A 16242-nucleotide genomic window follows, 5' to 3' on the forward strand; every position below is an offset into this window, starting at 1 on the left:
TGTGATTGCTAGCCTATATTTACTTTAACCCTCTGAGGTCGGCAAACGCGCCCCCGCGTTTTGCTGGATTTTTTTCACATAGCAGCAACATAAACTTAAAAAAGTCCGTCATTTACGGTCATATTAATAAAATAAATACATGATTATAAACTATAGAGGGTCTTCTTTTTTTTGTGTACACTCACATTAACATCAAAACCTTGTTTTTATTTTTAAATAAATAAAATAAACAGGGTGCGCTTTCAGCTCACTCTGTCTCCGCAAAAATCTTTTTGAAACAAGTCTGGAAAATGAACTGAAACTCAGCTAATACTTATCACACAACCATGAAACATGCGTCTAAAGAAAGCTTTAAATTTCTACTTTTAAATAAAACAATTCACATTCAAAACAAATATTCTCCTGCAATGTAATCTGTAAGAAACTAAAGAGAAGTACAGTTTCTCCCGTCTCACCTAATTATCGGTAATGAGTTCACACCCACTCGCAGAGCGCGCTATTCATAAGATAATGAGCTGAGGTGATCTATGCAAAATAAGGTAAACGCCCCCTGAAATGCCTTAAAACCAGCAAGTTTCATTTATTCACTTTCCTGTGCTGTTGGAAGATGACACGAGTTCAAATTTTGCTCAGAAGAAGAGCAGGACTCTGACGACGAACGTTTGTATTTTGAGCGACGAACGTTGAGCGACTTGATCCAGCCGTGGATAATATTTCGGGTAAGTCTTTTTAAATTTACTTGCTTTAGTTGACACATGTTCGCATTTATGAGGAAAAAACAATATTACGTGACAGTTCTCCATTATGGACGCGAGCGCTCTGAAGCAGCACTAAAAGACTTTCAAACTTTCACAGAGACTTCAAAACAGAAAGCACAAATCCATTCTTTAAAACGAATTTCGTTTTGTTTTAATTGTATCTTAATTTTAATATTATTTTCATTAACAAATTTCCTGGATTTAATACATAAAAAGTAAATAGGCTAGCAATCACAACATAAGGTGCTTGAACTGGAGATCATCAAGTGGTCTAGTGGTAGAACATTTGCCTAGCGTGTCAAAGGTTCTGAGTTCAAATCTGCACTCATAGTTTTTTTTTTTTTTTTTGTCAAATCAGATTATGTTTATCAGTGGTTGTATATCAGGCAGAGACATGTGTGTGTGTGTATTTTGTTTTGTAATTTCACTGGAACGAAAAGAGAGTCTCCACAACGGATTGAAGCGCGTGTCCGAGTGAAGACTGCGCGAGCCTAAAACAAACACAGTATCCGCGTCTGACTCGCGGGAATCCACGGCGCAAACCTGTGAGGGGCTGTGTTTTCTCGAGCCCCATATCAGCTCAAGAAAACACAAGTTTATTCAGATCATTACTTGTTTACACCGTCTCGCAGCGCTGTGAGGAATAATAATAATAAGGGAAAATGTCCCTCAAAAGGTAGATGTAAACAAACTATTAAAAGGTAAATATAATTTTTTTTTCTTTAAATAATTTTTATTGTGTTTTATTAGTAACAAATTTGGGGAGAGGATAAATATTCCAAAACTGAAAATACAGTATGAGAATTTACTGCACAATTACTAGACATGTTTACCTTGGATATTATACAATTTACAAGCACAATTTGTGAAAAAAAAATGTATATAAAAAATATAAATAAAATTTATTTTTGTGTATAAATATATACACATGTATATGTGTGTGTGTGTATGCACATATATATATTTGTATAAGCAACGTATTAAACTGCAAATTAGCATTTATATTCCTTATAATAAAAATGAAAGACCTATGTTACAGACATATGAAAGACAACATTTCGTTGATTAGTTTTGGATAGATTATACATTTTTACTGTAAAATATCTGCCACCTCAAATAAGCTTTTATTTGCCAATTTTTTTGTCAAAAATAATCAAATAATCAATCAAATCCTTACCTTTGAAATATGTATGATAAAATGTATACTTTAGTTTGTACAAAGAAAGATTACACTTGAATTGTTGTTTATTTAAATATTTACAAGGTAGATGTAAACAAACTATTAAAAGGTAAATATAAGCCTTTTCTTTAAATAATTTTTATTGTGTTTTATTAGTGACAAATTTGGGGAGAGGATAAATATTCCAAAACTGAAAATACAGTATGAGAATTAACGGCACAATTACAAGTTTTCCTTGGCTATTATAGGCCAAATTGCAAGCACAATATGTGGAAAAATAAAAAAGAATTGAGATGCTTCCAACTGTTGCTCTTGCATTCTTGTGGCTCAGTGACTCACCTGAATGAATGGCTCATTAAGTATGCGGTCCTCAGGTGTGAACCACTACATATGCATGATCTGTGACGCCCACTCCGCATATGGCCTTTCCAAACAGAAAGTGCTTTGCAAAATTCAAATCAATGTATTGTGTTATGTGAAGGATTAGGCAGGGTGATTTTCACATCATTTTGAAGAAAAAACACTAGGCAATGACATCTATTAGACAAAAGTCTTATTGGCACATATTTAGTGTGTGTTTTGTGGTCTTATTTCAGAAACTTTAGTTTTTAGTTTTTTCAATAACCACGCATAAACATTATTCTCTCAAAAATGCAGACATGTACATTCTTGTTGCTCACATATTATGGTAGCCCTGTTTGTGCTAAATAGTGTGTAATTTTTTTTTGCCATTACTATGTTTATAAGCAACTGAAAAAAGCACAAATGTCAGGGCATGTCAGAACATCTCAAGGACCCCAAAAACACCTCAGACCCCAGAGGGTTAAATCCAGGAAATTTGTTAATGAAAAAATTATTAAAATTAAGATACAATTGATACAAAACGAAATTCGTTTTAAAGAAAGGATTTGTAGGCTACTTTCTGTTTTGAGGTCTCTGTGAATGTTTGAAAGTATTTTAGTGCTTAGAGCGCTCGCGTCCATAATGGAGAACTGTCACGTAATATTGTTTTTTTCCTCATAAATGCGAACACGAAAAATAAAACACAAAAGACTTTAAAGTAAAACTTACTCCGAAATTGTGTCCTCGGCGGAATTCGCTCTTCAATATGCTGCCGTTCGTCGTCTGTTACAATCTTCCTCTGAGGAAACAACCCGGTATCGTGCATTCTTCCTCGCTGTCCAGAATCATCTGAAGGGCGTCTTTATTACCGGAGAAGCGTGCCATACTCAAAACGCGATGAACTATCAGTAAGTCTGATAGAAACTGTGTTTTTATGGCATTGATCGGGGGGTGAATCGCGCCGGGGGCGGGGCGCCCGCAGCTGATTATAAAGACAATGAGGCAGAAGGAAAAACGGTACCTCTCCTTGCTTTCAAACGGATTACATGAGTTGAAAACATTTGTGTTTTATATAAATTACTTCATTTAAAAGAAGAGATTTCAATCTTCATAAAGACATAACTCACATGCCTGTGTGAGAAGTATTCGCTGAGTTATGATTCATTTTCGGACGCGTTTCAGAATGGACTACACGGACAGAGAGAAGGCAGAACTCGCTTCGTGTTTATTTTTCTTTATTTTGCAAAAAGCACCACACTTTGTTTTTATTGTGAGTATACACAAAAATAATACACATTTAACAGAATCGATTGATGTATGAAACTCCTATGGAAAATCAAAGTCAACAGAGTATTTATGAGTTTCTTTTACACTGATAAAAAAAAAGCGAGCTGGTATCGCCGGCGATACCGTAGACCTCTGGGGGTTAACCTTATTATTTATTATTACACGGCTCTGTGGAATACTTGATTCTGATTGGTCAATCGCACCATCCAGCGGTAAGTTATTCCCAGATAACAATCGCTGAAGACAGAAACACAGGCTCATCCGGGTTACTGAAGTCAGCAGTGCTATACGCTTGCTAGGAACAGTTTTTCTTTGTGGAAGATTCGCATTTGGTAAGCTTATAAAATATTACAACTTAGTCAAATCAGTATTTTGTGTACCGTTATTTAATTATGCCATCCAGTATCATGGACTCGCTCTATCGTTTCATACTAACGAAGCCGCTGCCATTTTGTGACTATTGTTTTGTACACTGTCAGATTATAAGAAACAAACAGGTACGATTTTAAAACAGTTTAATCTGAAATCAATATCACTTATCTCCATAATTATTTATGTGGTGAAATGCTGTGTAATAAGTAATATGACTGTGTACCGTATCTCTTAAACACCCAATGAAAGTACATATTCAAATGCCCTGCTAGAACACAATGGGTCGTAAAATTTCCCTCCAAAGGGAAATATTTTCATTGGCTCACACACATCCAGAGGTTGTGCCATCTTCACGCTTTAAAGTCACTGATCAGCTCTTAGCTCTCGCTCAGTCCCTTTCTGAGATGCTGACGTGAAGATGATGCTGAACTAGAAGTTTCTAAGGACCACCAAGCTTGTGCCAGGCTGCGGCCTTGTCTTTCCATTCACCAAAGATACCCTGACTACCACTGGCTTTCTCTCATCAAGACAACATCAGCAAAGATCAACTGGAGCCTCAACAGATTGCATCAGGACAGTTTAATTCAAATGGGCGAGACATGCAAGTATCAAACTTAGTCTCATTATTTGACACATTAAGTATCCTTACCCCTTAAAGAAGGGTGTGTTAGAACTAAACTGATGGTTTGCTCAAGGCTGTTGATCTGCTGAATTTCAAACAATGCTATAACTTCTTGCTTTCCTGTATTCTGCTTCCCCTTGGTAAACTGTATGCATGTATGTGTGTGTATGTTAGAGTAGTTTAAGTGTTTAGACTAGTTAATAAAATCTTGTTCATGTCACACGTAAAGTTGTCCATGTCTCAACCTCATAACTGGAGTCACTAATCATTTAGATTTTTGCTACTGCTCTTAGTAGTATTGTAAATTAAGAAAGACATTTCCCATGCCCCGGAAATGTACATTTCTTAGAGTTAATAAACAATTGATCCTGAGTGTTCACGGGACAAACAGGTTAATTGATTGTAATATTAATTTACGACAGTAAGTTAATTATATTAACTGATCCAAATATTCATAATCAATTATAACCAGTTATTATTGATTATTAATATTTCATAGAGCTAATTTGCTACACTTATTTTTAGGCTTTGCATTTGAATAAACATTTAGACATGAACACTAGATTGTTTGAATGAGAAATATAAAAAAGTTAGTTACTTGCATCCTAAAATGTTTTAATGATACTCGCATAAGCACACACAAGTGAATATTAATGAATGCAAGGAAATACTGATTTTAACCCATGAAAAGTTAAAAATAGTACTAAAAAAGGCAAACTGCACCTGACAAAAAATATTTTTTTTCCCTTATATAGGCTTAGGCTATATACATACAAATGTCAATTTCGATCTTGATTCAGTATTTATGTCAAGAGTGTGAAGTCACGTGCCTTGCTAACACAAGGTGAAGTTCCTTCATTTTCTCGTGTTAAAAGGTTATTTTAATTACAGTCAATTGCACAGCTCTTTCCCTTTTGAGTGTGTGTGCGTGTTTGGTTCGCAACATTTTAGCTGAACACTAATGCTGCCACTCAGTGTTTTTGTCACTCAGTGGGCGTAACTGCAGTGACTCCCGCCTACTGTAACTTTGTGTGCACAGCCTCAAAGTTAAAAGCATCAAGATCGAAGAGATTGATGTAGTGTAACCAACGGGACACTAGAGGGCACTCCAGTGCAGTAAAGTATATAGAGGGTTGTATAGGGAACAATAAGAATAAATGGATGTTCAGTAACTGAGCTGTTTGCGTGTCATGATGTTTCACCTCAGAGTTTAAGATATAACCATCTGTTACAATTGACAGACATTGAACAAGAGGTTGGGGCTTAGGAGATACAACAGAAGGAATAGTTCACTGAACTGAGCTGATATTTTATCAGTTTTAAGGGGAGAATAAAACTCTTTGTCTCTGCAATAATAATGAGGGTGATAATGTAACAACTTAATCAGGTATTCTGCTTTTTCAAGAATCTGTAGGGGAGAGTGGGGTGATTTGTGCCAGGGGGGGAAGTAGTTCCACCCTTGTTTCTGGAAAACCATAGAAGAAATTGGTCATGTGACCACATCATTTTGAAAAGCAATCACTTTTACCCATCCTCCAAAGAGGAGAGACACATGGCATGAGAGTTAAGCATATTTTAGTGCAAAAAACTGTTTTTTCCCTTTCAAAGTAAAATTTCTATGATTAAGGTTTTTTGATTGTGGTGTCTGAACAATTATAGACAAGTTTGAAAACATTTCACACATGTTTTAGTGCTTTAGTAGGCTACACAATGAGTCTATACAGTTAGCATGATGTTAGCTCTTAACTGCTGGATCATGCTAGTTTTTCAAACTTGTGGGTCCGGGGTGATTTGTGCCAGATCCAGACCCCCTAGACCTACATACTCACAGGGGATAATCTTGAGAAGTGAGGAGATGGGCATGCCTCATCATTGTTTGACTTAGGCCTGCCTACTATTTGTTTAATTTAGCTAACACTGATTTCAGTTTTGAGTTTGCACTATGTTATTAAAGAGAAGTTTTATTCCATTTTTAAGTGACCTATGTCACAATAGGATGTTTAGAAATTAGCGCTGTCTGTCAATTATGTAACATAAGAATAAAGTGACTAGGCTATGTCTACAGGCATCTATTGCCAAAGCCTTTTTGACTGAAATGATTCACAAATATCATATATTGTGTTGCTATGGTGCTCTAAATGGTTGCTAGGGCGTAGCTTGATAGCTTCACAATGATCCTGAGAGACTGATTGGTCGTCTGAGTAAAATGAGCCCGCCCCCTTGTCTCTATGACACTGTGATCCAGAGTTATGTTCAATTCAAAATCCCTATGCAATTGGCCATAGTAGGAAAAACGCATGCTATGGTATTCCAGGGTGACAATATCTAAATAAACCTTAAATGAGTCATTTTGTATTGAATTTATCTTGCTTTCATATAGCATTACGGTTCATAACATTAAAATGTTCTGTTTTACTTCAGAAATCACTGGCACAATTTACCCCCAATGTATTCCCCCAAAGGCACAACTTCCCCCGCACCAGGGGCAAGTTGTGCCATGAGACCACTTTTTTTCCCAAGAGCTGTATTTCTGAAACAATTTATTTCAGATCCAAAGTTATTGTTCTCAGGGATGCACCACATCCTGAAATATATGTACATCCTTAAGTTGAAGGCATTACTGCCATGGCCTCACTTTAAAGTCACTTGAGTAAAACTGGCACAACTCACCCCACTCTCCCCTACACTTCTGACAACTTTGTGAATCTTAAATGTAAAGTTACCCTCTGGGGACCAAAAACGCGCCTGCGCGTTTTGCTCGTTTTTTTTTTTTTAGCAATGAAAATAAACACTAAATGCTCTGTTAATTTTGATCTTTCATTTTCGTGTAATACATCAATCGATCCTGTTCAGTTTCTATTTTTTTTTCTGTATACTCACAATAAAGTTAAAATAAAGTGTTTTGCTTTTTGACAAATAAAGAAAAATGAACATGATGCTATTTCTGCCTTCTCTCTGTCAGTAAACTCCCATTTGAAACGCGTTCAAAAATGATCTATAACTCCGCGAAAATTCAGTCAAACAGGCAAACAGACCCACGGGCATAAAGCTTGAGATCGCATCTTTTAAATGAAGTAATTTATATAAAAAACAAATATTCTCATCTTCTGTAATCTGTATAAAAAGAGAGCGACTCCAGTCGAGCTTATTACGAGCCATTCAAAAGTAATTTGACCACTCCCCGGAGAGCGCGTGCTATTCAAATGCAAATTCTGAGAACCATTTCAGTCTGTGAAACGCCCCCACATCAGCTGTAAACAAAGAGGCATAATATAGCCTACCTTATGGAGAAAAGTTTCTCAGAACAGTGCTGATATGAGGAGCAATATCTCCTGATATGAGGAGCAGATCCCGCTGAGAAGTGAGGTAGGCTGTTTTCTTTTCTCAAGTGTTGATGTGGAATAACGTTATGGAATAACGTTAGTGTAGGCCTATGCAAACCGCAAAAAGATGAATCGCATTTCTATAATATGACTCGCCTTTCTGTGAGATGAATGAAGGGTACATATTTGTAAAGACTGTTTAGCCTAAATATGAATCGTGCGTCTGTGTGTGAAAGAATAAACTGCTTTGCTATAGCCTACTGAGATGAGTAAAAATCGACTGGAATATGTTGAAATAAAATGTATTTGTATAAGCAACGTATTAAACTGCAAATTAGCATTTATATGCCCTAATATTTCATAAAAACAACGTTACAGTCAGTCACTTGTTCAGTCAGACTAGATTTGGGTACAGTTTTTAGGCTACTGTAGAATATACTGCCACATCAAATAATCTTTTGTTTAGCAATTTCTGCTCATATCTAACGTTATATATATATATATATATATATATATATATATATATATATATATATATATATAACTATATTATTTATATATATTATATATATTATATATATATATATATATATTTGCTATATTCAAACTAATGAATACATATGATAAAATGTAGGCCTATAATCTTTTTTTTTTTTTTTTTACAAAGAATGAGTACACTTGAAATATTGTTGAAATTGTAATTATTGTTGTAATTGTAACATTTTTAATAAAATAGCAAAACATATTTACAAGATAGATGTAAGCGAAATCTTAAATGGTCAATATAAGTCTTCTTCTAAATACATCTTTTGTCCTTGCATTGTGGCTCAGTCAGTGTCACACCTGAATGAATGGCTAATTAGGCTATGCAGAGTCATTATGCAGAGTGGGTGGGACATTGTAATCTAAGGTGTAAACTACTCCTCCCCCTCGCATATTGGCTTTCCAAGCAAAACCTGTTTTACACCATTTAAATCAATGCATTTTTTTTTGTGAACGATAAAGCAAGACTATTTTCACATAATTTTGAAGCTAGAACTCAAAGGGACAACATCCATTAGTCAAAAGTCTTGTGGACACATATTTAATATGTGTTTTGTGGTCTTAATTCAGCAACTTTCATTTTTATTTTTTCCAATAACCACGCATAAACATTATTCTCTTAAAAATACAAACATCTACATACACGTTGCTCGCATATTATGGTAGCCCTGTTTGTGCTATATAGAGTGAATTTACACCTTTGCCATTAACATGTTTATAAATAACTGAAAAAAGCACAAATGTCAGAGCATGTCAGAACATCTCAAGGACCCCAAAAACAGCTTGGTCCCCAGAGGGTTAACTTTAAAATCCAATACCGGGCTGGAAGTAGGAATCAGGATGCGGATGGATTGTCAAGACGCCCACAAGAAGAACTTCCTGATGATCTGGAAACGAGAAAGGAGAGGGAAAGAATCAGGCAATTTGCTTACCATCACTTGACCGATGCCCCACAGTTGGTTGTTTCATCAGAAGCAATAGAAGCAATCTGTGACCGCCATCAAGTTTGGCAGCAGTGTGACGACTCTGATTCCTTGTAACAACCAGTGACTTTAGTGGAATCTCTCGCGGTTGGAGTGGATGCCTTACCTCAAGCGTTCCAGCAGGAAGATACTTACCAGTCTGGAGAAATTTCTCAGTTGTCTGAACAAGACTTAAGAAAAAGACAGCGAGCAGATCCAGAAAGTGGAATGGTTATCAAGCAGCTGGAATCCAATGAAAAGTCCTGTCCTAAGACCATGCCCTCTGGATTATCCCTGTGGTTCAAGGAGTGGAATCGTTTGGAGCTGAAAAATGGAGTGTTGTTCAGGAAGAGGCAAGAGCAAGGAGGTGAATCATATCAATTAGCACTACCTGCTGATCTTCGTGATTTGGTAATGAATGAGCTACACGACGGAATGGGTCATTTAGGCATTGAGCAAACTGTGGATCTAGTTCGATCCAGATTCTTCTGGCCTAAGATGTCGTTGGCTGTAGAACAAAAAGTAAAAACCTGTAAGCGATGTGTCAGACGGAAAACTCTGCCAGAGAAAGCTGCTCCATTAGTGAATATCAAAACAAGCAGACCATTGGAGTTAGTTTGTATGGATTTCGTCACTTGAGCCGGACCGAAGTAATACCAAGGACATACTGGTGATAACGGACCATTTCACAAAGTATGCTGTGGCTGTACCAACAAGAAATCAGAAAGCCCAGACTGTAGCCAAGAGTCTGTGGGACAATTTTCTGGTACACTATGGGTTTCCTGAGAAACTACATAGCGACCAAGGTCCAGACTTTGAGTCTCGCACTATAAAAGAGCTGTGCAAAGTAGCAGGAATATCCAAAATAAGAACTACTCCGTACCATCCAAGAGGTAATCCAGTAGAACGGTTCAACCGAACCCTTCAACAAATGCTAGGAACTCTGAATACTAAGGAGAAGTTAAACTGGAAGGATTTCGTCAGACCTCTAGTGCATGCCTACAACTGCACGAGGAATGATGTGACTGGGTTCTCGCCCTATGAACTGATGTTCGGAAGACAACCCAGACTACCAGTTGATTTAGCTTTTAGGCTTCCAGTCAACAGTCAGCCTGAATCCCACTCAAAGTATGTGCAAAACCTCAAAAACCGACTGGAGGAGAGCTACAAGGTAGCAACAGGAAATGCTTCTAAAGTAGCTGCACGTAACAAGAGGAGATATGATAAACGTGTTGTTGCCTCTGACTTGGATGTGGGTGACCGTGTGCTTGTGAGAAACGTCCGTATAAGGGGAAAGCACAAGCTAGCAGATAAATGGGAATCTGATGTGTATGTGGTGATTAAGAAGGCTGGTAACTTACCTGTCTATACAGTCAAACCTGAAAGGAAGGAGGGACCCCTTCGGACGTTACATCGGGATTTGTTGCTGCCATGTGGGTTCCTGCAGATGGACAACTCTGAAGAAACACTTACCAAAGAAGTACCTCAGAAACCCAGAACCAGAACGGGTTCTGCCAGAGAACCTGAGGAATTTGAAATACAAAGTGAGCATTCGGAATCTGACGAAGATCCAATTGAGTACAATGTTCCTGAAAGGATACTAGAAATTGAAACTCGAATAGTGTCAAATACAAACCCTGTTACTTCTTCTGGAAGTGGAAGAACTGTGAACTTACCCAATGTGGAACCTGTGTCAGAGAAGAATGCGGAATATCTCATTCGGGAAGAACCTGTTAGTAATGCAAACTTGCCTGAACCTGTGGAAGGAAATGCAATGGATTTATCGGAGGATGAAGTTGTTGATGAACACTTGGAAGGTGAATCTGAAAGAGGGATTGAAAGAGAGGATGATCCAGAGGAACCTCCTGGTGATCATAACAAATCAGCAGAAACCTTAAAAGGAGAAGATGGGACTTCCGGTTTGACGAACCAGGAGATGGCAGCTTAGAGAACGTGCTCCCGACAATTTCGGACATAATGACCCACTACAACCCGAATATTTAGAAACAAACTTAGTTTACAGTGTGATTTAAGACAGTGGGTCTCGAGAATGCCCAGAGGGGAAAATAAAAAGTCAAAGCAGACGGAGTTACTCGACGTCGATGGAGCTAGCCAAACTTCATCGCCTAGCAGCGTAATGGAGGACGATGATGATGATTCGCATACGCAACTCGGAGCGGGTCAAAGCGAGACCGGGGACTTTGGTCTCATACTTAAAGAGCTGAGAGAGTTCAGAAAAGACCGCAGTCAGCAGCTGAATGCGATACGAGAAGAAATCAATAAATCCATTACTAGGATCTAAGAGGCGGAGAAGAGGATTGACGCGACTGAAACACGGTTACAAGTGGCAGAGGATACCGTGCAGGAGCTGCTACACCTTCAGATACACCTAGACGCTAAGCTGACTGATTTAGAGGGCCGCTCCAGACGAGAAAATATCAGAATTCACGGCGTTAAAGAGGGAGCGGAGGAAAATTCCCCATCGATGGTGATGTATGTGGAGCGCTTGCTGCGGGAGGGCTTGGAGCTTCCGGCTACATTTGAACTTCGGGTGGAAAGAGCTCACCGCGCCTTGATGCCGAGGCCGCTTGGCGAAGCCCAGCCGAGGTCCATCGTTGCCAAGATGTCAAGCTACAGGACAAAAGAAGAGCTGTTGAGAATGGCCTGGCAAAAGCGAGGATTTCAATATCTCGGGAAAAGAGTCAACCTTGATCACGATTATGCCCCGGATGTCTTGAAAAAGCGAAGGGAGTATGCCGAAGCAAAAGCAATATTGAAGGAGAAGAAAATCCGATTTCAGACGCCGTTCCCCGCCAGGTTCAGAATTTTCTACCAGGAGGGAGTTGTGATGTACGGTTCGGCGGAGGAGGCTACGGAGGATATGGCGAAGAGGGGGTTCCCGGTTTCGGTAATTAAACACCCGGACTCGCTTTTGGAGCGGATTCAGCGGTTCACGTGGCATACCGTCAAGAGACCAGGGAACCGGCACAAAGCTGGCAGGGCTTTGGATTATAAGGAAAAATTACAGGCTTTTAGACACCAGGATTCAGGATGACTGTTATGAACTGAATTGGAATTCCTATTGGAATTATTGGAGCAATATGGATCCTTCTCTGGATATAAGCTGAATGTTCCAAAAACACAAATTCTCTGTTTTAATTACAACCCTTCTGTAAATATGAAAAATAAGTATAATTTGAAATGGGACTCAATTAGGTATGGGTTTCAATTAGGTATTTGGGGGTAAACATTCCAATAGACTTGACAAATCTGTTCTCACTTAACTACCTACCCTGAGTGCTGCTCAGACACAGGAGCCAGAAAAGCCTGCATCCTCCTTACCACATGCTGACCATGATGGCACCAACATCTGCCAGAGGTGCATGGTGTTTTATGACAGTTTCATGGCCATTGATCTCTTAAAGCGTACAGCATTGGAGCGTGTAACTCTTGAACAGAGTTCCTCTCACTTGTGGCATGACTCTCGCAAAGTAAGAATCACGGCAAGCACAGCAAAGAAGGTCCCCAGCAGAGTCAACCCTCAGACCTTCCTCAGAGAGCACCTCTACCCCAGGTTCCATGGGAATGCGGCCACTTACCATGGCTTAGAAAGCGAGGAGTCTGCGATACAGTGGCTAGAGGGTTGCGGGTTCTCAGTCAGCCGCAGAGGCACAGTCGTGTCTGCAAGTGAGCCCTGGCTGTCATCAAGCCCAGATGGAGTTTTGAACTCGGAGGAACTGCTGGAGATCAAATCCCCTCTCCTTAAAAGTGGCGAGACTCTGGAGGATCTCTTCAGAAGTCAGAGATATGATGTGAAGATGGTGGAGGGGACACCTCAGCTGCAGCCAAATGGTCCACGGGGCTTCTATGTGCAAGTGCAGCTTGGAATGTTCTGTACAGGGCTGAGGGCCTGTAAGCTGCTCATCTGGGCTCCATCACAGCAAGTTCTGCTACAAGTCCCATACAATGACCAATTCTGTGCCAAGACTGTAGATAGACTGAAAGCATTTTATTTTAAGTATATGCTCCCTCATGTGTCAGATGAGTTTCAGGCAGGCCGTCTTTTGCTATCCACAAGATACATGCAGCTTTGTAAATAAGCAGGAATGCGAATAATTAGGGTTAAAGGAATAGTTCACTTTAAAAATAAAATTCTGTCATCATATACTCTCCCTCAAGTTGTTTTAAACCTGAATTAATTTCTTTCTTCTGCTGAACACAAAGGAAGATCATTCTTCAAAATATCTTCGTGTTCAGCAGAAGAACGAAATTCATACAGGTTTAAAACAACTTGAGGGTGAGTATATGATGACACAATTTTATTTTTAAAGTGAACTATCCCTTTAAGGATAGGATATTAGATAATTGGGGTGGGATGCATTTTAAATTGGTTGTGTTAAACGAGATATATTTGTGATTTTGTGTTTTAGAAAATATAAATGATTAAATAAGTTTTATAAAATCACTTGTGTTTGATGTTTTCAGGAAGCTAGAGACACCTTCTACTGACCTCAATGTAGATATATGTCACCATTTCATTTTCATCAGTAATAAACCAAGATGGTTTTCATTTGCAAATTTGACATGACTTATTCCTTCTAACCAGAAGACTTAAATTAAGTTTTAAGGGGAAATCTACAGAGCTCACATTATATGGTTTTATAATAAATTACTGACAGGTAACATCTGGTCACATTGTAAGGGTTTATTAAACATCTGGTCACACTGTAAAGGTTTATAAAAATAACTATTCACAAAGGTAACATCTGGTCACATTGTAGAGGTTTATAAAAATAACTATTCACAACAGGTAACATCTGGTCACATTGTAAAGGTTTATAAAAATAACTATTCACATTGTAAAGGTTTATAAAAATAACTACTTACACTATTTACACTGATTAGTTAAAGCAAAATGAAAGCAGAATGAAAGCAACTACAAATAAACATTTATTCATCTTCTATATCAGAAATGATGTCGCTTCGAAGGTTGCACAGGGCTGCACAAATTCTTAGAATTTTATCCATTTTAGGGGTGAGATTAATTGGAATGGTTTGAGACAGGACTTTGAAGTTTTTAAGTCGACATATGACCCGCTCAACGTGGACGCGTACATTGGCGATGCGCCTAGTGTTAGTGGTGTCTTTTTCAGAGAGTTGCATGCCTCTCTTGGTGAATGCTGGAAGGACAAGTTTCACCTTCCTTTCATAGAGGAGATCGGTCATGGTGAAGCCTCTGTCTGCCATTACTTCATCGCCTGGACGAAGGTATTCCAGGAACCCTGAATTTGCGGTTATGAATTTATCACTGCACCTTCCTCCATATGCTGGTGAGATGAACATGATCAGTCCACATGGTGCAATGGAAACCAGGTATTTGATGGTGTTCTGGCCGTAGTAATGGCTGTAGGACTCACCTCTCGAGTCAAGGTTGCGTGGCTTTTGAAGGGGTGTCTCTGAACAGTCGATCACACATGTTGTGTTTGGAAATTGCTCTCTGAAACACTGAGGCATTGTTGCCTGGATTGTCTCCCTGGGAAGCCATGGTATGTAACACCTCATCTTCTCCTCCATGATGTCAAGCCAACACGAAATCACCTTGCTTATATTAGACTGAGAAACACCAAAACTTTCAGCAAGATCACCCTGCAATAAATTAAGACGCAGCTTCATCAGAGTGATCAGGAGCTGATCCCAAGTGTGTAGCTGAAAGCTGTTGGTATATGAACTGGTAAGGTGCTCGGCAACTGAATGGAACGCATCCAGTGTCAACCCTGTGTAGAGCTGACAAAGGTGGTCGTTTCTCAGCAGAGTTATGTACAATGGCACTGGCTCAACGCATTGTGTTCCCATTTCAGATGTTGGTGGCTTCAGGTTGAGTTTAGATCGTGAAGCGTAGTTGTGGTCAGAGACAGATGGATCCTCCCATTGTGTTTCTGCATCACAGGTCTGGGGCATGTGGCTGTGATCATCCTCACAGTTGTCCACTGCATCACTAACGCTCATTGATGCATCTATGGAAAAATATAACCATACAATTTTTTTTACATTAGTACTTAAAATAGATCATGAGATTTAATATATGATGGACCCATAGTTACAGAGAACAGTGTGTAAAAGAGAGATCCATTACAAACTCAAGACAGTATACACACACACACACACAATCTCCTCTATTTAAGTCAATATCAATATCAATATCTGAAAGAGAGATGTAGCTAGCTGGCCTGCTTACAGGAATAATGTGAGCTATTATAAGACTGAAATGTAGCATAATATGTTATAATATCGTGAATATTAATTAATTATTTCAGACCCGTAGGTCCATATCACAAAGTAAACAAAACATAAGAAATATGATATTTAACGTTATAGTTGGGCAATGCAAGGTTCGTTGTATTTTGTTAACGGCTCGTTACTGATCTTAAATGTAATCATTGAATCACGAATCTAACGTTAGGCTAACAAGCACATAACTAACAGGTAAGTTAGCTTACCTGAATCTGACAACCTGTTCAGCACCCGGCGTTGCTTCTTTGCCGGAACATCGTAGCCGAGCCATTTCTCGGGGTAAGGGTGTTCGTCAGTCGGCTTCCCGTCCATAAAATGGTATGAACACACATAAGGGTGCTTGGGTGGGCACTTCAAGTTTAGCGCCTTCCGCCATTGCCTCAGGTGCTCCTCGTCTTTAGGTGGTGGGTGTAAATCGTAAACTGCACCACAACACTCAGATCGCATCACATTGTGTTCGAAACACAGTTTGTTCAATTGTTCTCGCCTCTTGATCCAATTATTATGGCAGCCTTTAACTGAACATATAATACTCGACATATTGTTTACGTCTAGAAACTAG

The sequence above is a fragment of the Rutilus rutilus genome (assembly GCF_951802725.1).
Source record: "Rutilus rutilus genome assembly, chromosome: 4".
Lineage (NCBI taxonomy): Eukaryota > Metazoa > Chordata > Actinopteri > Cypriniformes > Leuciscidae > Rutilus > Rutilus rutilus.